The sequence below is a fragment of the Podarcis melisellensis genome (genome assembly GCF_964234715.1).
Source record: "Podarcis melisellensis genome assembly, chromosome: 1".
Classification (NCBI taxonomy): Eukaryota; Metazoa; Chordata; class Lepidosauria; order Squamata; family Lacertidae; genus Podarcis; species Podarcis melisellensis.
The window spans coordinates 105,163,204-105,187,114 of record NC_138528.1 but is presented as its reverse complement, the minus strand read 5'-3'; the positions used below and the strand labels follow the sequence as shown (position 1 = coordinate 105,187,114).

General features: G+C 40.4%; 1 protein-coding gene across 7 annotated transcripts in view; it reads left to right on the top strand.

Annotated features, from left to right (window-relative positions):
* BAZ2B (bromodomain adjacent to zinc finger domain 2B) overlaps window positions 1-23,911 on the top strand; it is a 183,649-nt gene that overhangs the window by 73,870 nt on the left and 85,868 nt on the right. For 3 of the 7 annotated variants that reach the window (XM_081928243.1, XM_081928238.1, XM_081928240.1), the window contains one exon: window positions 4,361-4,434. The exons of the other annotated variants lie outside the window; for them this stretch is intronic. The gene's annotated coding sequence lies outside the window, so the exon portion shown is untranslated. The remainder of the gene's footprint in view (window positions 1-4,360; window positions 4,435-23,911) is intronic. 7 annotated transcript variants of the gene reach the window in all.

Below are 23,911 nucleotides of genomic sequence, written 5' to 3'. Positions count from 1 at the left end.
TTAATTTTTATTCAGTTTGTAACCAGAATTCACACATTCCTTTGTATAGCAAAAAACACACACCAAAAAAACCCCAAAACCAACAAAAGCTTGGACATTGAGGGGCAAATGTTAGCTGATTTATATTATTTCAAAGCCAAACAGAAGTTCATAGGAGAAATATTACATAGTGCTACATGGAAGAATATTTGCCATTGATGCCACTGGGTGCGTGCCAAATTAAAATGAACAACTTTTTAAAAATCAGTCAAGCAACCTTTGGTCGCTGTGGCCATAGGATAGAGCAGATCTCCTTATCCTAAGGTGATATGAAAGGTCTGCTATTGGAATGGGAAAGCCAGCTGTATAGGTCTTCTTCCCACCACTGCAGAAAGTCTGCTTATCTTCAAAGGTTCAGTGATGTTGCTGCCTCACCCGGTGTAATCCAATGTGGGACAATTGCATGTGGGGGATTTCCTGGTCAGCAGTAAGCCAAGCGGTCTTCCACACAAGACAGGAAGTTGGATACAAGCCTGCCTGCAAATTGGCCAATTGCAGTCCAGCTGAGAGGGAAGCTCATCCTGTAGGATGGGTTCAACTTAACCGGCATGCTTCACTTGGGTCTGCTCTGCAGGTGTATAAGACTGCTTGCCTCTTCCTCTGCAGGCAGTTCCTATTTAGATTTCCCACCTATCCTCATGTTATTGGCAATCTGTACTGTGTTTGAATTTGCTATGGACATTGTTGGTCACCGTATTCAGGGCTGGGCAGAATTTTTTGCATCTGACCAGTTGGCTATGGCTGGTGGTTTTGCCTACCTCATAGCAATTGTCACAACTCTTGGCGGTTTAGGCATTGGGTAAGCCTTAGTGTTGGTTGGGAGGTTGTAGCCTCTGCCTTCTGTCCAAGGTTCAGAGGCATCCTATTAAAGGCATTTGGGAGGAGTTGCTTCTGTCTAGATGCCCAGGCGAGAGCTAGGAACATAACATACTTTCAGCAGGAGGGCTGGATGTCAATGGTTGTATCCAATGCCTATGCCAAACCTCTTGCATCTGTAATCGCCAAAGTTGTGGCATGATTTTGTCTTGTCTAGTTTTTTCCATAAAGTTGGGGTGGCAGGGGGTTGTGGCACCTGGGCAGGCAATGTCCGTGGTCTTGGGACTATTCCACACTGTATGTTTAAAGACACATTCCACACACATTTAAAGCACGTGACTTCTCCAAAGAGTCCTGAAATTATAGTTTGTTAAGGGTGTTGAAAATGGTGGCTCTGTGAAGGGGAAACTACAGATCGCAGGATTCTTTGGGGGAGGTCATGCGCTTTAAATAGGTGCTGGATATGCTTTGAATGCACAAGGGAGGAATTCTGTGTCGCGCTCTTCTGATTGTTCCACCAACACAAGCATTTCTGCTTGCCAGACAGAACAGTCCCCCTCTCTCGCTGCTGTGTGTTGTTCTGGGGGGTTATCTGAACAGCCCAGAACAGATTGTGGGGAGGCAAGGAGCATGCAGGGAATGGAGAAAGAGAAAGCCCCATTGTGTTGGGGGAGCCCTTGCAATGGCTTCCACTTGTGTGCCAGGTTAGTTAAATCGAGCCCGTAGTATAGTCCTGCCCTTAGTCTCACTGGCAGATGAGGATATGTGAAGTGGGTGGATTGGGGGAAAGCTGGGATCCAAAGGTGCTGTAGGCTTCTCAGTGTTCTGTCACGTCCTCAGATTTCTTCCTAATTTTGGGGTGGGATTAGGTAAAGCACAAAGAAAAACCCCATAAGAGGACACAGGGACATAAGAGTCATGCTCTGCCCTCACTCCTACCTTGCTGGTGAAAGGAAGTCTGGCAGTGTGATGGATGTGGCAGTTGATCCTCTGGCTCCAGTGTAAGACCGTAGTGCTATCCGCACATACTTCATTGGCGAATAAGCCCCATTGAACTTAGCAGGGCAAACGTTTAAGTAAGTAAGTGTGTGGATCAGGCAGTAAGTTCTATTAGACTGTCAGATCAGGTGGAAACGAATTTTGAAAGTAAGTGATGGTATAAGAATAAAGGCACACTGAGCATACTTGATTTGATTATTGGATTGAAAGCAATGATTGAAAAGCTAATTTTAAAAAGCTGCTAAGTAGAGCTGTTGCCAAAGATCATAATTATCTGGCTTGGAATATGAATTTGTCCCGCTCAGAATGTAAAGTAAGATTCCGAACATGTGTGGCTCATGCTCAAACATGCTTTCTAGGTGTATACATGCAAAAGTTATGTTAACTTGCTCATCTTGATTGTGGTGAACTGTGTGGCCAAACCAGCTAACCAAGGGACTTTTGTGTGAGGATATATCTTCTGAGTTTGATCAGTTGTTTTATGTGGTAGCTGCCTCTCATCCAGATCTTAGACCCTCTTGTTTTCACATATGTGCTTGTTTTTGGAAGGTTATAGAGAGTTCAGTTCCAAGCTATTCTCAACCAAGGCTGGTGCTAGGGACCACAGTGCATAGGAAATGACACAATAAATCATGTGCATGAGGCACCATCAACATACATGCGCCAACATTACAAACTGGGAGAGAACTAAGCTTTCCCCATATATGCTCACTAAGAAATCTTGTGAATATCAAGCAGATACCTGAGTTCCTCTGAGCAGACTTTGCCAAGTGCAAGTACAAAAAAACACAACTTGGTTGGATCCAGTGGTATGCTGGTGTTCCATATTCATGGAAGAAGTCCTTTTGTTTATGCAAAGGTCTTTGATTCAGTGAAGGCTCCTACTTGTAGGAGTGTGGGGCGGGGGAAGACGACTTTCTCCAATTCCTTGTCTTCCATGCAGTCCCACACAGTCCCTTCCATCCTATTCAAGAGTATCATCTAACCTTCTGGAGCAGAATATTTTTAGTATGCAGGAGAATAAGGAGGGAAGAAGAATACAGTGGTACCTCGGGTTAAGTACTTAATTCGTTCCAGAGTTCCGTTCTTAACCTGAAACTGTTCTTAACCTGAAGCACCATTTTAGCTAATGGGGCCTCCTGCTGCTGCCGCCCCGCCGGAGCCCGATTTCTGTTCTTATCCTGAAGCAATGTTCTTAATCCGAGGTATTATTTCTGGGTTAGCGGAGTGTGTAACCTGAAGCGTATGTAACCTGAAGCGTATGTAACCCGAGGTACCACTGTAGTAGAAAATCACCTACATGGTTCCATGGGTGGGCGCTGGGAGGACCTTGTTTTGCGGGACTAAATACACACAGTGCATTTAATTATTGTTGTTAGCTGTGAGCAATAGCTTTCATCCTTAAACAGTCAGTTGAAATCCTAAAAAAAATATGAAAGCAATATAGTATTGTTAATGGATTATAGTATTGTCATAGTATTGTTAATGGGTTCAAAGTGCAGGATATCAAACATTATGCTTTGGAAATTAGATGTATGTTTGGTATTGCTTTTTTCTTCTCAGCTGAAGATTTGGCTACTTGCTTTATCTGTGTTGTATATATTTCAAGAACCGACTGCTATGCATGATTTCCATTGGTGGCTGTCTGCCAGTGGAACGGCCTTTGGCTGGCTCAGTGATACTTCTCCTCCCTCTCCTCCCCCTTGGAGTCCCCTGTGCACCCCCAAAATCGGATATGGATTATTGGAAAAACCCTTGAAACCTATTTAGGGAGGATGTAAGGGACAGAAAAGAAGGAGATTTCTCATTGGTTGGATGTCATGCTATGTTCTCCCTATAATATTTCCCCTATAATATTTATATTTTCAATGTATTTGTCTTCTGGAATTCTAAGGGGTTTTTAATAAAGAGTTAGGAGCACTGCAAAATTCTACATAGCAGAACAATTCAGCCTTTAGTAAAGTGGATGACTATTGCTTGTGTAAGATGGTTTATAATAAGCAATGCTTGAAGTAAATCAGGGATGGCCCTCCAGATGTTGTTGGACTACAGCTCAATCATTTCTGACCAAAGCTTACAAAGTCTGGGACTAATGGGAGTTGGAGGCCAGTAATATCTGGAGGGCCAGAGGTTGTCTCCCTCTGAAATAGGACGGCCAGTATGAAGAGAGGCAGATACCAATAGTCACCTCAGCTTCTCTTTCACTTCCTTCCACAATATCTTTATTGGGTTAAGTCTAAGAGCTTGGACTTAAATCCCCAGTATTGATTATTAGGGGTGTGGTAAGCTCAGGTTAAAATGGGTTAAAATGACATTCCATTCTTTTTCTTTGAACTGCTTCTCCCTAAATTGAAGACAAAGTTGAACTTTGCCACAGAAACATTTTATAGATTTATCTTAAACTGTAGAGAGTTGGGCAGCTATCTTGTGGGTTCAGAATGGCATACTATGAAACAGGTTGTTTTGCTTATTTATTTATTTTTAAATCACTTAATTTGATTCCTAGGTGCTTGGTCAGCATCAACTAGTAGGTCATGGCAAACTAGCTTTTTTCTGGGACACCGACTTAAAAGAAGCCTGGTGAGTCACTGACAGAAAAAGCCAATTTGATGTGTAATTTCCAGGGCTTGGCATGGGACCACAAATAGAAACAGGGTTCCATAGAGATGGATCCCTCCCAGCAGTTTCACTGATTATGAAACATTTAAAGCTCTATTGTATAGATTTTGTACAATAAGGAAGAAGGACAAATAGTAACTGGAATTCGTTACTCGTCCCTGTCATGGTGAAGTGGAGATTAGAATGCCTAATGGATAAAGTGAAATGGATTGATTAATTTCATATTCACCACTGCTGAATATTAAATAATCAATGGTTTTTCAGAAAAGAATGGAATTTCCAGGGAACTGGAATGATCTTGACTGTTTAATCAGTCTGAATTCCTGCCACCCATCATAATATTCAGTTAGAAACACCATATTCAATGTTTTCATTTAGATAGTGAATTTGGATAGTATTTAGCATTGAAATCCCAAACTCCTCTCTACATAACAGTGTAACAACTCACTGGTCACATACAGTTTTCAGGCGTATAAAGTTTCGTAAGTTTTATTGAATATGATTAGAGGGAGGATAGACCCTTCGAGCCTTTCCCCCGCGAATACATATTGGCATGCATTATTTGTGTACAGACGTTTAACCTTTGTCCAATTCAATTTCTGACATAGAGTTCATGTTGATTGTTATGTTTGGAGGGAGGTTCTTTACACAATTTATGTTTCTGGCAATATTTGAGGCAGCAGCAGATTGCTGGGACTTTATAGCCTGTACCAGCAAGCAAATATGTATGCAGTCCTTCCTACTTCTGTGCATCTTTTAGTTCCTTGAACATGTTAATTACAGGTTTTCCCCTGTGTTTGGATTTTATCCTGGCCTGGCCTGAGTCACCACTATAGTTTATAACAACATGGGATTTGCTTAACTCCTAGAGGATGAAAAGACCAATGACTGTACTTGTTAAAACAACATCAATATTTTGCATGAGGAAAAACAAGCCAAACATAGAATGCCAAGCAACTCATTGCCTAGGTTTGCTGTGACAATGTCAAAGCTACGTGAAGAATACTTCAACCCCCCTGTTTTGAATGCAGGAAGCTCAACTTTGTAGAAGAAGGAAAAAGATGTTAGCACATCATTGTTTGTTGGGACATTTCACAATTTAAATTACAGTTAGACAGATGTAGACCACAGTTGTTCAATCTGCTGACTCCGGAGACGTTCCGGTGAAGTTACCGTGGCTACTTCAGAGTAAGTGGTTTTGAGGCTGAAGCCTGGCACTGTGTTTACTTATTCATTCATTGTGCCTTAATTTAAAAACTGCATTGCTTTGTGAGAATAGAAACGCTGTTTTAATTTTTAGTGGAGCTTTGTGCCACACAAACAAACCCTGCAAAATATTTCTATGCTGCTTGTGTTGTTCTTCAGAGTTTTAAAACTGACTCAAGCTAATTCAAGCTGAAGTGTGAAAATACCGGTATCTATTTTCGGTTTGCTCTACCAGCAACCAAAGCATTGCAAACCAAAGGTAATAAATAATTCTTAATGGTTGAGATACAGATCTCAAAGCTCTATGGTTATTTCTTATGGATTGGGCGTAGATTAAGTTCCAAACATGAATAGGAATTTCTTTCTTTTTAAAAGTAATCTAAGGTTGCAATTCTTTAACACGTGGCACTAACTCCTATCCAACTCATTGGAGCTTAATTCTGAGTAGACATGCATAGGATCACACTGTAAGCATATTATTTTTCCTGGAATTCCTCTTTGCCTCTGGTAGTTGCATGTTGCTTGAAGCTAAAGTGTCAGGAAACCATGAGGTTTTGGAGACTAAATTGGCCTACAGTGTGATCAGGGACAAACTGTAGGACAGATATAGGCCAGGTTTGCTGAAAAGCAGCAATGGCAGAGAGAACAGGTGAAAGTCAACTCTATGGTCATTTGCCAGTGCAGGGCCAAAAGGCCTTGTTGAAGCAGCTGGAAAATTAGTTTTGCTTTGTAAATGCGCCCTGGCAGCTATGCAAAAGAAAAGGAAAAGATGTTATCTCAGCTATTGATTCAGCAACATTTAGTTACAGATAGCCTGCATTAATTTACTAACTTCAAATAGCAATGTGCTGTTTCCCGCTGTCCCCCTCTCTCCAGTCCTGTAAGCTGTTTCCCAAATACCGGAATGCAAGTTGTTTCCTAAAGAGCAGTAGTAGCAGAGAACGAGTGAAAGTCAACCCTGTCAGTGGCTTTAGTTTAGTGGTATGATTTGGGGATATACCATATTTTTTGCTCTATAAGACTCACTTTTTCCCTCCTAAAAAGTAAGGGGAAATGTGTGTGTGTCTTATGGAGCGAATGCAGGCTGCACAGCTATCCCAGAAGCCAGAACAGCAAGCGGGATTGCTGCTTTCACTGCGCAGCGATCCCTCTTGCTGTTCTGGCTTCTGAGATTCAGAATATTTTTTTTCTTATTTTCCTCCTCCAAAAACTAGGTGCGTCTTGTGGTCTGGTGCGTCTTATAGAGCGAAAAATACGGGTAATTGTATGAATATATGAGGTTATTGTTGGTCTATCTGTCCTAGGACACTCTTTATTTCAACTGCCAGCAATTCTGCAAGGCCTCTGCTGCCAGAGATTTTTTTATTTTAAACTGAAGATGCTATAAATTAAATCTAGGACCTGTAACCCCTCCCAAGGAGGGATAAGAATGTATGGTTCCTGGTTTAGTTTCTATTACCAAGCATAGCTAGTAAAAAAGTGACATGTTGCAGTGTGGAAAGCCTCAAAGTAAAAGGGAGACTAAGAATGGGCATCTAGATGTGCACATCAGGGCATCCATTTTTATTTACGTCAAAAGGTTACACTAAAACTGGACTTGATAGTAGCAGGAAAATACTCTGATTTTAAAAGAGTGAAATGAAAATAACTTTTTGAAAATCCACTTTAAGCAAAATTCCATGCCGCTCTTTCAAAATCTGGCCAAAATCTACATAAGTACTGTATAAACTATTTTATTACAGTATTATTGTTTTAACCAACAAGGAAGGTAACTTCACACACACACACACACCTTGTCCAATACAGCTAGCTTCGGAACTATATACAAAATGTTTATCGTTCTCCTCCAGTTGTCAATAGACTCCGACGCTGCAGTTAGAGTAAGCTTATTTTGTATGCTAGTGTTTGCATGCAGAATGTGATGTGTCTGTGGTTGTTTCTTATACTGAAATGCTGTTCACAAATGTCTATGCAAAATATCCACTGTTACTTATTTAAAACTTCTGGCTGGCCTGTATTTAACCATGAACCTGTTTATGATTCATGATCCAGAATTCTGTTCATGATCCAGAATTTTCATCTACCCATAACACATTTGTCAGCAATATTTTTCTGCTGCCCATAGAATATCCATTGTTTACGACAGGTCAAAAACATGGCCGACCTTCTATTAATGGTTGTCCAAGGTTGAATGCCGTAAAGCAGGGTAGCCAGTGCACTGCTCCCCCATGTTGTTCGATTACAACTCCCATCAGCTTTGACATCATGGTCAGTGGTTGGGGAAGATGGGAATTGTAGTCCAGCAGCATCTGAAGGATACCACATCGGCTATTCCTGCTATAAAACAACCTGGGTATATTGCATTGTCTTTTTTTTTACTTTATTGCATGCCTATTTTCATTTTCTAAAAACAGTATAATGTTTCTGTTCAATTTTCCATGAAAGAAGGAAGTGCAAAAAACAACAACAAAAACCAACAAAAAACCAACCCACAATCCAGCCTTGGCCATTGGGAATATTAAATTTGTGGAGTTGTGTCTTCATGCTTCAGCTTCCTGGCCTTTTGTGCTTTTGTCCTGGTTTGTACTGATATCTGCTTTCTTCTTCTTGAATCTCCCATTGCCCATTTTCATTAAATGTCAAGCAACCTCAAGTCTTTTATGAAGAACCCATTTTCTGGCTCATGCAGCTCATCAGTTGCTTTTCAAAAAGCTGACAAGTAAATTAATATTCCATCCTTCCTCCTGAATATGGATTGTATTCAGCTAAGTCCTACTCAGTGTAGACCTACTGAAATTAACGAACCTAAATTAGTCACCTCCATTACCTTTAATGAGTCTGCTGTGAGTAGGACATGCATCTGTGGAGTCCAGCCAAAGTCCTATTGCATCTGGTAGTGCCTGGTTTCAGTGGCGTGGCTTCACGTCTTCGTACTGTAGCTGTGCCATGCACAGATTCTTCTGTTGTGTTTTATCATAGAAGCTGTTGCCCTTGATCATGGTGATAAAAACTGTTATTGCAGAGCTGTGTGTACAGGGCTGGATTATGGCAATATATTGTGGATATGATTGTAACAGTCTCCTATAATGGAAGGAAAGTGAAATAATTTTGTAGAAATCATGTGATCATTTGAAAGCCTAGAGATAATGAAATACTTCCTCTTTGGAAGCAGTTGCTAGAACAGAATGCCAGAACTGTCAAAGTAAAAAATGCCACTGCTAATTTTCAAGGAATCAATCATTCTACCTGAATGATTTAATATTTTAACACTGTATATAAATAGATATTTATTTATTTGCATGAGCCACCTGCTGTACATTTTCTGTAAACAGGACAAAAATATACAAACACAACATATTCAATTGCCAAACTAAAACTAAAAATTATACAATTTTAAACTCAGCATTATCATAGTCCTTATTTTAATGATGGTTGCTAGAGAACCAACTGAAGAATTACCAGAAATATAGGAAGACCAATTCAGGCTCTTTTCTAAATGAATATGTTGTCTGTAGGCACATGCATGAAGCTATACAGTCATACCTTGGGATACAGACGCTTCGGGTTGCGCAGTTTCGAGTTGCGCATCGCACTGAACCCGGAAGTACCGGAACAGGTTACTTCTGGGTTTCGGCGCATGCGCAGAAGCACCTAATCACAACCTGTGCGTGCGCAGACTTGGTGCTATTGGTTGCGAATGTGCTTCCTGCACGGATCACGTCCGCAACCCGAGCGCCCACTGTATATTAGGGCCAGTTCAGAGGCTGCAATAGAAGTGTGTACAACTTAAAATTCAGTGACTCCGTGCTTTATCCTTTAATATAGGAATGAGGAACCTGTGGCCCTCTAGGTGCTGGTCAACTCCAACTCCCATCAGCCCCAGCTAGAATGACCAATGGTAAGGGATGATGGAAGCACTAGTCCAGCAACATCTCAAAGTCACAGGTTCTCCTCCTCTGCTTGTAATATATGAATCTTGACTTTCCAGTGCATGTTTCCACAGTGTGCATGCTGTGAAAATAATACCATGAGCTTACAATAGTCTTATAAAACTTTTACCTGATGGAAAAGTCAGAAGAGAGTACACAGGAATTATGTATGCTCTCAGTTCAGGTTTTATGTGTGGGAAATGACACTTATGACTAACTTTATAAAAAGTTAATAAAGCTGAATGAGTAGTGATTTAAATTCTGGTCCTTCCAGTAGCCAAGCTGCATATGGGCAGTGTTATCTCTGCACTGACCTATAGCCTGCTCCTCCTTAATGCCCTGTAGCAAGTTGGAAGATGGAGTAAATATGCCCACCTGGCTACATCATGCATCCATCAGGATTGTTTCAGCAAGAGATCAAAGACTGAAGTGCTTAGTGGCTGTTCCACTGTTGTCCTCTGGGAAATTGCCAAAGTAAGGGCATCCTTTAGAAGTGCTGTAAGCCATATTAATTTGCTGCTGATGCATGCTGGGCTGATTGGATACTTATTGGCCTAGTATTCTGTATTTTACCTTATATTTTATGCGTGGCTTTTTGTTTCAAAGGAATCGCCACTCATTTTTGTTCCTTGTGAATGACTGAGCTAAGCTAAAATATAATATATAAAAATTAGGGCTGTAAGGTTTAGAACATGAATTTGTAAAGGTAAAGGACCCCTGACAGTTAAGTCCAGTCGTGAACTACTCTGGGGTTGCGGCGCTCATCTCACTTTATTGGCCGAGGGAGCCGGCGTACAGCTGGTCATGTGTCCAGCATGACTAAGCCACTTCTGGCGAACCAGAGCAGCGCATGGAAACACCATTTACCTTCCTGCTGCAAAATAATTACCTTCCCATTTATCTACTTGCACTGGCATGCTTTGAACTGCTAGGTTGGCGGGAGCTGGGACCGAGCAACTGGAGCTCACCCCGTTGCAGGGATTCGAACCGCCGACCTCCTGATCAGCAAGCCCGAGAGGCTCAGTGGTTTAGACCACAGCACCACCCGCGTCCCAAGAACGTGAATTAGTTAGACTTAATGATTTTGAAATGCTTTGGTTGATTTAAAAATGTGCTGTTGAGCAATTGGGCATCATATTTCTTTTTAAAAATCTTGTTTTTAATACACATTCTTACTAAATTTGGAGGTGCCAACTTAGAGGAAGCAAGGAATTTATTTTGTAAGGTGGTGCCTGTTATGACATATGTATGCATCATCTAAAACCATGCAAACAAAATTATTCAGAACCTACAATTCTGTTAAAAATGTAATTTCATAGGATTGTATGCAATGTTGTTCCGCTTCTGTGATGGATCTTCATTCTCCTTTCCCTTGTAGCCCCACCCGGTGTACCCTCAAAATCTGCTCCAGAGACCTGGGGACCCTATGGAGTAGATATGGGAGAGGGGTGAGATGAGAAGAAGTTGAAGTTCTGTTGCCCAAGTAGAATTTTATCTGCACCACCTGTACTCATTTAATTGATTAAGCTATGTTCAATTAATTGGTTGATATTTGGCAATTGATAATGATAATAAGATTTCTTTAATTAGATGACAGCGCAAATTAGAGAACGTTACATTTATTTTAACCGAAAAAGTTATGTTGCAAGGATATACGTCACATGCAAGTATGGAGAAAGGGATGCAATGCAATCACTTTTTGATGCAGTTTGTTGATGAAATTAGTGCTGAAGAGCACAATTTTTTTTTTTTTGTTTTAAAGTAAATTAGTGAGAAATGCTTCTGTAGCTCTAGAGGCTTTAGGGGCATTTAAATCACAGTGGGAACGTCATGTTTTTCCACCCAAGCTGCAGCATATTTTATCCTTAGGGGGATGTAGTTTTCTCCTAGTGGTGACACGGTAGAACACTGAAACAGCTCTGTAAGAAAGTTTAGCATTTATGTAGGTAAAATATTTATGAAAATAAGGTAGTTTTATCCTTACTGATTAATATAAGTGTTAGCATAACTTGATTGAAAATAAAAAATCCTTCTTCAAATGCAAAGGCAACCATCAATGAATGAACAGGACTTTTAAGAAATTCCCTAGGAAAGGCATTATTAATATCATCATCATCATCATCATTGGTATTATTATATATCCCACCTTTTCCCCAGGGGTGGCTTATAGGTAAAAAAATGCAGATAAAATAGAAAAAGCTAAAAACATAGAAAATATAATAAGTAAGAAGTAGCTAAACACCAATAGAATTAAAACAACATATAGAAAGATCTATTAAAGATACAGATAATAACGACAATAAAAACATCACAGCACCACCCTTTCCATTAAAAACAGTCAGATCCCAAAGGCCTGCTGGAACAAAAGGGTCTTCCCCTTCTGGCAGAAGAACAACAGTGAGTGAGCCAGTCAACTTGTCTAGGATGGGAGTTCCAGAGTCTGGGTGCAGCCACCGAGAAGGCCCTGTCCCATGTTCCCACCAAGCGTGGCTGTAAGTGTGGTGGGACTCAGCTATACAGCTGCAAATAAAGCGTTTTAAATGTGTTGTAAAGTGCAATATACAAATGTGATACTAGATGGCGACAGCGAGCTATGCCAAATTCAATGTATTTTTCAAAACGTTTTTTAAAAGCATTTCCACAGCATTTTTTTAATACTTGTGTAGATTACACCAAGAAATAGGTAATAAGTGGAAAGCGAGAAACCTGTAGCATGAAGCTGAAATCAAGTTAAACTGTCCAGTTTAATTCCTTGTAACATAATGACTATTTCCAGGTTAATTTAGAATAAGTAGTTTGGGGAATTGAATTCTTAAATGGGATTAGCGATCCAATGTCGGGATTTCAAAATCCAAAGAAGGTCATTTTAACGTATTGGTAACTGCTTTCTGGCAGCAGTTTTATTCAATATCTGTCTGAGGAGGCAATCTATACTCCTCTGCTAGTACACTGGTACCTTGGGTTAGGAACTTAATTCGTTCCGGAGGTCCGTACTTAACCTGAAACTGTTCTTAACCTGAAGCACCACTTTAGCTAATGGGGCCTCCTGCTGCTGCACGATTTCTGTTCTCATTCTGAAGCAAAGTTCTTAACCCGAGGTACTATTTCTGGGTTAGCGGAGTCTGTAACCTGAAGCGTCTGTAACCTGAGGTACCACTGCACTGGAATATAAACCTACCCTTAACAGCTGTAACCATTGGAATAGGTCTGCTGTACACGAGTTTAATATCACTTTGAAGGAGTAAAACGCAAGGCCTGCAAAAGACTTAATCTTCTGGTTTTGTTACAGGCTTCAGAATCATGTTTATTGGTGGAACCCTGTACATTGTTTACTTTCCAAAAACAGGATTCTTCTTTTACTTCTTTTACATGACAAGCTAAAGTGATTTTATTGGATTGGGAGCCCAAAATACACACTGTAGCGCATAGTTAAGCTATGAAACTGTGGCCACCAACCTAGATGGCTTTGGAAGAAGATTAGATAAATTAGTGGATGAGAAGTCTGTCAATGGCTACTAGCCAAGATGGCTGTGCTCTGCTGGAAACCACAGGAGAGCAACGTGTTCTTTTGTGCTTGAATCCTGCATGTGGGTTTCCCACAGGCATCTGGTCAGCCATTGTGAGAACATGATGCTGGACTAGATAAGCCATTGGCGTTTCCTTCAGGAAAGCCATTCACAAGGTTACGATTGCAAGGAAACATCCCTGTACCTCTCCCCACAAACTCTTGTAATGCATCGTGCTTGTATACTAGCAGCTTGTGACATGGCAGATCATAAAATTAAGGGTGACCTGGTGCACATGCAGTAGACTCAGAACAACCAGCCAGGAGTGCTTAAGGATAAAACCTAGCTCGGCAGCCTGGACTAGGCTTGCACAATTTATGACTGATCAAACAAAATGTAGCCCACTGGCCATGTAATGCGATATGCCAAGTGGTCAATAACTGCTCCTGATTTTGCAGTCCTAGGTAGACAGCAGAAATGAGAGGTTTATCGAGTTTCTTGGTAGACATGGCTCGGGGGCACCGTTTGGGTTGGGCAGGGGGTCACAGGTCAAGTAGGACAAGCCATGTTCTCATCTGAGTAGTGCTGCCCTAAATATTCACATGTGCACTATGCAATATCCCATTTTGTATCCTTCAATCTGAACAGCTTCAAGGGACCTTCAGGATTATATTGATAGCCTCTGGTATAACAACAATGATATATATATATATATTTAAATGGTTTGTTCTGCTAAAATGTCAAGTTTTAATGAAAGTTGTTCTATGAAGAATGAGCATTTGCAGCAACAGCTCACAGCCTTTGACATCTGCTACGAGAAAAATACTAACAAATGCCTAGTTCTTTATCAAAGGTGTACACAAAGGAAAAAGGGAATACAGATAACCTCAGCCCAGCTACAGTTACAATGCACCTTTGGCACCGAATAAGTTGACTCTCTTAACACAGGAACCAATCAAGTCAAACTTAAGTTTTGTAAAGTTCCATTGGTTTTCAAATGGACAGAGTAAATGCATGTGTAACTCCTCAGATTACATGAGTAGGTGCTAAAATATTCCACTGAAGCAAATAGGCTTTTGAAGCTGGGATTCGAAGACTGTAGAAAGCTCTTCCATATGTGCACGAGAGCGTGATTTTTCACATGCACCAATCCCTGTGCATCACATCATATGCTGCTCGCAGTAGAGACGGCTTTTGGAACGCAAGCATTCCACTGAAATGTCAAGTGTTGTTTTTTTTAAATAATTGAAATCACTCTTTTCTGTCCCATACATGCTGGGGGGGGGGGGAGTGTCACAGTACTCTGCTTAAAGGAGCCCACTGTCTGATCCAAAGAACCTGATGGGGAGAGAGAGCCTGGGGCTGTGAAATTGCCTATTGACTCTTGGCACTTGCGCAGGTGCACAGATTCCCTGGTTGCAGTCTTCTCCGCTATGGAGAGGTGTCTTGTATTTCTATCTAAATTATAGGAATTATTTTTAAATTCACACCTATGCATCTAAAATAGCACATGCAGATTTTACGCCAATCTGTGTTCTCTTTTGTCCTCTCCTTTTTTGGCAGCATATAAGTGGGCACCCTAGGAGGAAATCATTCTGTAGCGTTCTGGCAGCTAATGTTCAGGCCTTGCTTCTAGCTTCCTTGGTTCCCACTTCACGCAAAGGAGAAATGGGAATCAAGGTCTGATTACATATCAGAAGTATGAGTGGGAGCTGTTATTAAGGGTTGTTGAGATATGCAGGGCCCAGGCTGTGGAGAGCTTTAAAGGTTAACAGTAGCTTACTGAATTGGTCCTAGGAGTATAATCACAGCCGGTGCAGTGGTTTAGTATAGGTTATGTATGCCTTCATCTCCTAGTATCCATACAGAGAGCTTCAGCTGCGCTTCCTACATCTTGATTGTTTACAATTATATCCGTGTTAGTAGATGTAAATTGTATGTCTCATAGACCCCAGTTAAATGGTAAGGACTTTGCAGCAGTAGGAAGGAACACCAAATTATTCACACAGCTAGAACAAAGTTTGTTTTCCTGTATTTTCCCTCTTCCTCCTTTTTTTTTAATCCTTGCATTTCTTACTAATAAATAAATAAACAACATCAATAAAACCTGCAAGTTTTGTGGGTGGGTACACCGTTTCCCAGGACACCTGCTTGGTCCCTTCCCTGATAACATCTTGTTGCCATGAAAAAAGTCTTGTTCAAGTGAGCCTATGGGCCTTGCTGATTCTCCCTAACCGCCTCCCTTGTTGCTGCCGATTGTTTTCATAAATCTTGGGTGATTTGGTTTAGCGGAAATGACCAACACATGCAAGGCAGGGCACCCATTCTAATTTTAGCCCTGCTTCCAGTTGTTTCTGGGGGTGATTGCACCCTCTAGACTTGCATGGGACAGAAGGCTGCAGTAGGTGGAGGGGGAATTGGTGAAACCAATTCTGTGTAAGCAGAATCTGGACTTGAACTCCCATCATCCCTGACAGTTGTGTCCATGCTGGCAGAGGCTGATGGGAGGTGGAGCCCAGCACCCTCTGGAAAGCCATAGATTCCTAATTGAGGTGTAAAAGCAAATCCACCATTGGTTGCAAAAAAATATTTTAATTTTAAAAAAGGTTGTTGATTGAAAGCTGCTTTGGGTATTGCTTTGTGCAACAGAAATGTTTTGATAATAAAGTAAATTAGCTCATATGAGATATTTAGAAGTTACTTTTCTTCATAAGGCATTGCCATTGTTTGTTGGCATCTGTCCTGGGAGATGGTGGAAGAGTGCACCTTCTGGGGGCAAAGTCAAACTGTTGGGAGAGTTACAGTGCCTGCTGTGGCTGTAGAGATCGATACAGGAGGGACATGTTTTATTGCAGGTGGGGCAGATGAAAGCACCTGGTTTTGCTTCTACAGGTGCACCATAGTGTTTCTTCTCTCTGTGCTCCTCCCAGTGGTCATTTCTGCTGCTCTCTTTCGTCAAAAGAGGACGTAGCTTTGTTGTACGTTGCCTCTTTGATGCAGCTCCACCTTGCTTCGATGCTCTCTCTGGAGCAGTTCAGTAGAGCTTGTTCGACAGAATCAGAGAAGTGTTCACAGAGTTCAGTTATGACTGTTCTGGCTGTGTTGATTCGAGGCCGCACTTTCAGCTAGCTTTGTGCTATGGATCCTCCTTGGCTGGAAAAGAATTGTGCTTGCCACCAGGGAGTGATCTATGTCACACTCAGCACTGTGTTAGCTCTGTGTGGCATGAACACAGTTTGGTACCATTTGCCTGGTGACAATCAGCAGGTCCCCAGTGTGATGCTCTTCCCCAACTCTGGATGTGGATAAAAACTGTTACGGTCATTCTAAGTGGTTACCTTTAAAGAGGTCTGTGCTTTATTTCAGCAGCTTCCCTGAAGAAGAGAAAATAGTCAATATCTTTGATCTTATGGTTCCACTCATATTTTTTCAGAATGAGGATACTGTTATGTATTGAGCTGAATGCACGCCTGTATTTTCGGTTCACCTTTCTCCACTTTGGCCTGCATGCAATTGGCGATAAAAAAACAGAGCAACCTGGGAGCATAAAGTTAGTTTGTGAAGCTGCCATTGCCTCACCTTATGCCTCTTTCTCTGCAAGCATTACTCAGCATGACTCTGCCCATGTTGAGCTATAATCTAATTGCATCATGTGCTACCGAGAAGAACTACAGCTGGGGCCATGGCATTGCAGCTTCAGGAGCAGACTAGGACTGCAGTCCTGCGCACACTTACATGGGAATACATTTCATTAAACACTGTGGGACTTGAGTGAACATGTCTAGCTCTGTTGACTTGCTGCCCTACCTCAAGGATCTGTAGTCAGGCTTCCCAAGTCCCTGATTTCTATCGGAAGTATTACAGGTCTTGCTCGTCTAGAAGGAAGTGAGGTGCTTTTCTGATCCTTGCCCACATCGATAGTAATTCAGAGTTTGACGATAACATACTGAATTTGGCTTCTCAGAAGTCTCTTTCTCAATTGTTAAGTACTAAAAGCTCGACAGCAGAACACTATATGCATGTTTACACCAGAAGTAAAGCCTACTGCCTTCAGCAGGGCATACTCCCGGGTAACAATGCAAAGGATTGAAATCCAAATCACGTTTCCTATTTCCTAGAATTTTCTTTTTTACTAAGAATGGTTTATATTGTACATTGGGTTCCTTTAGAGAAGCAACTCCATAGAAAGGAATGTCTGTGTCTTCCAGGCAAGGGAGGAGTTTTATTGTAATGTATTTTACAAAGTTCTGTATTTGTGCAGTTTAGGCAAGCCTTTGAAATACCCTCTTCTACATTAACTCCTGCATGACAACACCTTTTGGATTCTCCCATATACAGTGATGTCAAGGGGAAAAGACAAAATTAGCTGTCAGCTTAGACCTTGATTGATCCCTTTTCAGCGTTGCAAGTCCTTGAAACCTTCCTGGAGCTAGAGGATAGGTACCTGTTGGTACTACTAGAACAGGCTAAGCTATTTACCCTTTAAATGTTTCAAAACTGCATTTAATCCCTCCCCCACTCCTTCCTCATGTCCTCTGGATATACCAGATATTTATCTGAACAAACTGCAGAATCCTCAGTGAGATTTCTCACATCCCTTTTGCCTGAAGTGTTTCTGACTACTGAAACAGAAGCCACCACAAATGTAAAAGAGAGAAAATAGTTTTACTTTTCAAAATACATTTTTCAAAGTATTACTTCTGGACTCAGAAGTAAGTGGAGCTTACTACCAGATGAACATTAAGTTTGGGCCTGCATGTGAGAAAAAGGTAAATTAGATGAAAATGTTCATTGAAAATTGCTGTAGACGTCATCAGTGCCTCCTAGTATTGAATAAAATGCTTTCCCCCACATTTCCCACACATTCCTCAGGAAGCTGGTTGGGAGATTATGTGGTCCAAGGGGATGAGAATAAGTTCAAAAACAGTCCAAAAGTCGGGACCGGCTGGTGCAGGGGATCCAGGTCGGAGCGAAACAATATAAACTAAAAGCTTTTGCAGATGACCTAGTATTGACATTGCAGGAGCCAGAATCTAGTACGAAAAGAGTATTACAACTGATACATGATTTTGGTCAGGTGGCAGGATTTAAGCTAAACAAACAAAAAACGAAGGTGTTAGGGAAAAACTTGACAGATACAGAGTCAGAACGGTTTCAGAGAGAAACAGAATTATCACTAGTGAAAAGGGTAAAATACCTAGGGGTTAACATAACAGCCAAAAATCTGAGTCTATTTAAAGATAATTATGAAAAATGTTGGTCGGAAATTAAGAGAGACTTGGAAAGTTGGGCAAAGCTGAAGCTTTCTTTGTTAGGCCGAATTGCTGCAATTAAGATGAATGTGCTGCCAAAGATGTTGTTTTTGTTTCAAACATTGCAAATTGTGGACAAAACAGAGTGTTTCCGGAGGTGGCAGAGAGATATTTCCAAATTTGTCTGGCAGGGCAAAAAGCCCAGAATCAAGTTTAAGATATTAACAGATGCAAAGGAAAGAGGGGGCTTTGCCCTGCCAGACTTAAGGTTGTATTATGAAGCCGCAGCTTTCTGCTGGCTAAAGGATTGGCTACTTCTTGAGGACACTGATGTGCTAGATCTCGAAGGTTACAACAATGCTTTTGGTTGGCATGCATATTTGTGGTACGATAAAGTTAAGATCAATAAGGCCTTTAAGAACCATATTGTCAGAAAAGCAGTGTTTAATGTCTGGACTAAATATAAAGACTTACTGGAAAATAAAACACCAAGGTGGCTCTCACCTTTGGAAGCTAAGGCCCGAAAAGGAACCAATATGGAAGCCTATTGGCCAAAATATTGGGAACTGTTAGAAAAAGACGGAGATAATTGGAAATTGCAGAGTATGGAGAAAATGAAGGATAAAGTGCGAGACTGGTTACACTACGCTCAGATTAAGGAAACTTTTAAAAGTGACAAAAAGTTTGGATTCCAGGTGGAGAAATCGAAGTTGGAAACAGAATTGTTAGAACCTAAGACTAAGGTACTTTCAAGAATGTATAACTTGCTGTTGAAATGGAATACACAAGACGAAATGGTTAAGTCGGCTATGATAAAATGGGCACAGGATATTGGGCATAATATTATGTTTGAGGATTGGGAAAGGTTGTGGACCACTGGGCTGAACTTTACCGCATGTAATGCTTTGAAAGAAAATGTAATGAAAATGATATACAGATGGTACATGACCCCAGCTAAACTTGCTAAAATATACCATTCGTCAGATAACAAATGTTGGAAATGTAAGGAAAATGAAGGAACATTCTACCACCTCTGGTGGACTTGCCCTAAGGTGAAGGCCTTCTGGGAAATGATATATAATGAGTTGAAAAAGGTATTTAAGTATACCTTTACCAAGAAACCAGAGGCCTTTCTTCTGGGCATTGTCAACCAGAAGGTGCTAAAGAAAGATAGAACATTCTTTATGTATGCGACAACAGCAGCAAGGATACTACTCGCTAAGAACTGGAAAACTCAAGATCTACCCACACTGGAAGAATGGCAGATGCAACTGATGGACTATATGCAACTAGCGGAGATGACTGGCAGAATCCGAGACCTGGGAGAAGAAAGGATGGAAGAAGATTGGAAGAAATTTAAGATTTATTTACAAAAATATTATGAATTATTGGAATGTTAAAAAAGATGCTTAGTTATAAATAATTGGCCATCACTAAAATAGATCAGGAACTGATGACAAGAGAGATTAAGAAAAATAAATTTGCAGGAGAACAATTTTATTGTAATTAAATAAGCGGTTTTAAAATTTGGAAATAAGATGATAATTTGCTGGACAAAATTTATTAATGATGCAAATGGTGAGTGGGAGGCGCGAGGAAGTTCAAAGAGGATATGAAATTTTGTTAAACAAAGTAATACTGTTTATTGTTATTGGATGTTTTTTTTCTTTTCTGTAAAAACTTTAATAAATATTTAAAAAAACAAAAAAACAAAAACAGTCCAAAAGTCTGGGAAGTAGCCGGTGAGAAGTGGTGTATATAGCCAAGTACTTGAACAAATCTTTGGCTTTAGGTTCTGGTAGTATGGCCTTACACTGATATTGCACCAACAATACCACTTCTAGTGCAAAGACTTAAAACCACCATTCCTCATTTTCCAGGGTAAACATTGGAGACTGGATAAGCCTCATGTTCATTCTTCTAGAAATTTTATAACAGTGTGAAAGAATTTAAAATTGTGTTGCCTTTATCATGCCATCACATTTTTTTTATCAAGAAGACTCTGTCCTTTCCTCCCTTCCCCCCAATTCCGTTCCTAAAATATTGTAACTGTGGCTTATCTTTGACATGCACTGTAAGGACTCAAGACATATGGAATAATATTTTATGTTTGAAGGTACAGTAGTAAAATAACTTCCCATCATCAGTTATCACAAAAGAACTGCTTATAATCTAATTTTAACTGTGCATATACTTTCTTAGATGTATAGAAATTGAAGTGTTATCTTGACTTGGTTGATATCAAAACCTTTGGCACTTAATTATGCCAACATTATTTGTTTATTTATTTATTGTCAGATGGCTGTAGTTATTTTTGCCATCTTTTTCCCCTGTTGTATATACAAGAAGACATTTTGAGAAAGAATGTGGTGAAGTAGAACACCAGAGAGAGAGAGAGAGAGAGAGAGAGAGAGAGAGAGAGAGAGAGAGAGAGAGAGAGAGATTGTAATTATATATGATCTTCCCTATGATGGTGTCTTCCAGACTACAACTCCCATTTTGCTCCAGCCAGTATGATGGGAGTTATAGTCCAAAACAGCTGGGTGAACAGCAGGTTGGAGAAGGTTGATAGATTCTCCTGTGTACAATTTGCTAGTAGCAGGAAGGTCTGCTATGCTGGGGTACAATATATATTTCAATCAAAATATTGAGCAACAAAACAATTCTACACAATGATAAGTGGAGCTAAAATCTCCCTGCTTTTCCGTGGGACTGTTTCAGAGTGAGCAATTGGAAAATTGCAGTCATTAACTTGGTATTTTTATATTTGTATTTTGGGATAGCTCAACAATAGATTAGGTTGGAATTAGGCTTTACAAAAATATCATTCCCGATTTGTTATTCTCAAGTAGCTTACTTGTTATATTTGCTAATTGGATTCAAGCTTCGGTTGCAGTGCTGTGACACTGGTGAGAGCTAAAAACATTTCAGACAACAATACATGTATTGAAGTCTGCCTACAATACAGGTTTTCTTTCATTCTTTCAATATTTTAGTTCTGCGGGGTCTGTTCTGTTACATACAATGAGTTTTCAGACCCATTGTATGTAATGGAACTAAAACATTGAAAGAACAACAACAACAAAAAACAACACCACCTGTATTGCTGGCAGACTTCAATGTACGGCATATATATTGTCATGGTCTTGTGCCAGTGATAATGTAACATTAGCCATAGCTATTGGGCAGTGTTGTGTTAGCACTTTTTCTTGCTCCACTGTGTGGCGCTGGTGGAAACGAGGAGGGCAGTATGCTAAGAGTCCAGGATGCCAGTAGAGGATTATAATTCTACACCTCTTCTTCTTGACAGTTAAGTGGTTGCCTTGGCAACTGATGCAGATTTTAATGACTGTCAATACAGTGCATTATAAATAAGCAGTTGTACTGCTTGATCATATGCATGTTTCCTTTGAAGTGAGTCTCAATACACTCAACTGGACTTGCTTCCAAGTAAGTGTGCATCAGGTTGCAGTTCACATCCAAAACTTTAAGGGTTGACTCCAGATGTAGTTTGAGTAGATGCATCAAAATTGACTGGTTGGCATTCAGCTAAGTTTTACTCTGAGTAGACCCAGTAGATTACCGAACATGATTAAGTTCTATCCATCATATTTTAATAAGTTTACTTAAGTAAAACTTAGTTGAATACTACCCACAGTATTTAAGTTAGTCCTAAGGCTGCAAATAAAATTTTGTAAAATTTTGTAACTCTGGATCGCTGCAACCTTCTTCACTATTGGATCCTGTTGGGTTCAGGGGCTCAGGGATCACTCCCCAATTCACCATGGATCCACACAATAATAGTGTGTGTTGTCAGTTTGCATGTGGGTTAGGAAGTGCAGCCCAGTTGGCAGAGAGAGATTTTTCTGCCATATGAGAGCAACAGTGTCTACAGAAAAAATAGGGGGGATATAGCGTCTTATCTTATCTCAGCAAACCCTGGGTTCTACAAGATGCTCCATGTTCCTTGCTCACATGTATGGAAAGGGTGATGAGATTCTGGACCAGGCTTCCTCAGCCTTGGCCCTCCAGATGTTTTGGGACTACAATTCCTATCATCCCTGACCACTGGTCCTGCTAGCTAGGGATCATGGGAGTTGCAAGCCAAAAACATCTGGAGGGCCGAGGTTGAGGAAGCCTGTTCTGGACCTTATCACCCATTATGTCATGACTTTTGGGACTTTAAATGCCAACAACTGCTGTAGAATCATCTAGCAACAAATGTCAGAGCAGCATATTAGCCCTACATTTGTGAGAGTAACTATCCTCCACAATTCTTTTGCTAACTTGAAATATCTGTTTTAGTAAAACTTCATTAAACATTTTCCTGTAGATTTTATGTACTTCATTTCCCATTATGCCAATTATGAAGACACTGTGTCAAGGAATAAAATTAATTACCTGTAATTCTTGTTCTCAGAAGACAGCAGCATGAGCCTGAGAGTCAGGGTCTATTGTGCAAGGGTAGAGATGTGTTGTGACATTTAGCTCATATTTCTCTAGAGGTTTCGCCTTTCTAATCATCCTGCCTCTCCTACCCCAATTCTTCTAGTGCTGAAAAATATTCACTGTTGCATCACGATTCACAATCATGGACACGGGCATGATATAAAAGTACTGCTAATGCTTGATCCAACCCGTCTTTGTGTAACTACCTTTAGTAAAATCTTACAGAGCGGAAGGACCGGTTCCTAATTTTGGCACTGCTGAATGTGCTCGCCTGGAATATGAGCGGGGCGGGCGGGAAGAGGAGTATGAGGCAGACAAAACTAAAACCTGATGCGGCAACATATATGGTAACAACCAATTGGAAATGGTGATAAATTAGGGAGAATATGCGGACTTATGTTGCAGACCATTTGTCAATGTAGATAAATGGGACCAGTTCTCTCCAGTGGCCAACATATTCCAGCCAAGAACCTGTAATACAGGGAGTAATTAGAAAATCATACTACTACTTCTTCTTCTTCCTCCTCCTCCTCCTCCTCCTCCTCCTCTTCTTCTTCTTCTTCTTCTTCTTCTTCTTCTTCTTCTTCTTCTTCTTCTTCTTCTTTATTTATTTATACTTCACCTATTTCCCTGATGGCACTCAAGGCGGCTTACAGATAAAAATAGAAGCTGCTAAAAACAGAATTTTTTTCGAAACAATTAAAACAATTAAAAATTTATACATTGAGAAAATTAAAACTACATACATATATACATGATAGAAATATGGATGAAGCCAGTTCTGTGAGATGCACTTCACAATACAGAGTAAGCCAACACTTTCTAGTATGCTTGACATGAGAAAGCAAAAATGGTGATGTTGGGACTTAATGCAGTCATCTTGCTCTAGAATATGCAGTTTTTAATTTGATTGGTATGCTGGTTTTATGAAATACATAATTTATTTATTGGTTTGCTTGAGTGTGTTTCAGTTAGCCTTTGAAATATTCATACGGCAGTTAGAATACTTTGGGTAGCTGTTTTGAAAGCTGCACACAGTTCATTCCTTTTAGTTCAGCTGGGGTCCCGTGTCCCTTGAAAACACTTCCCCCATCAC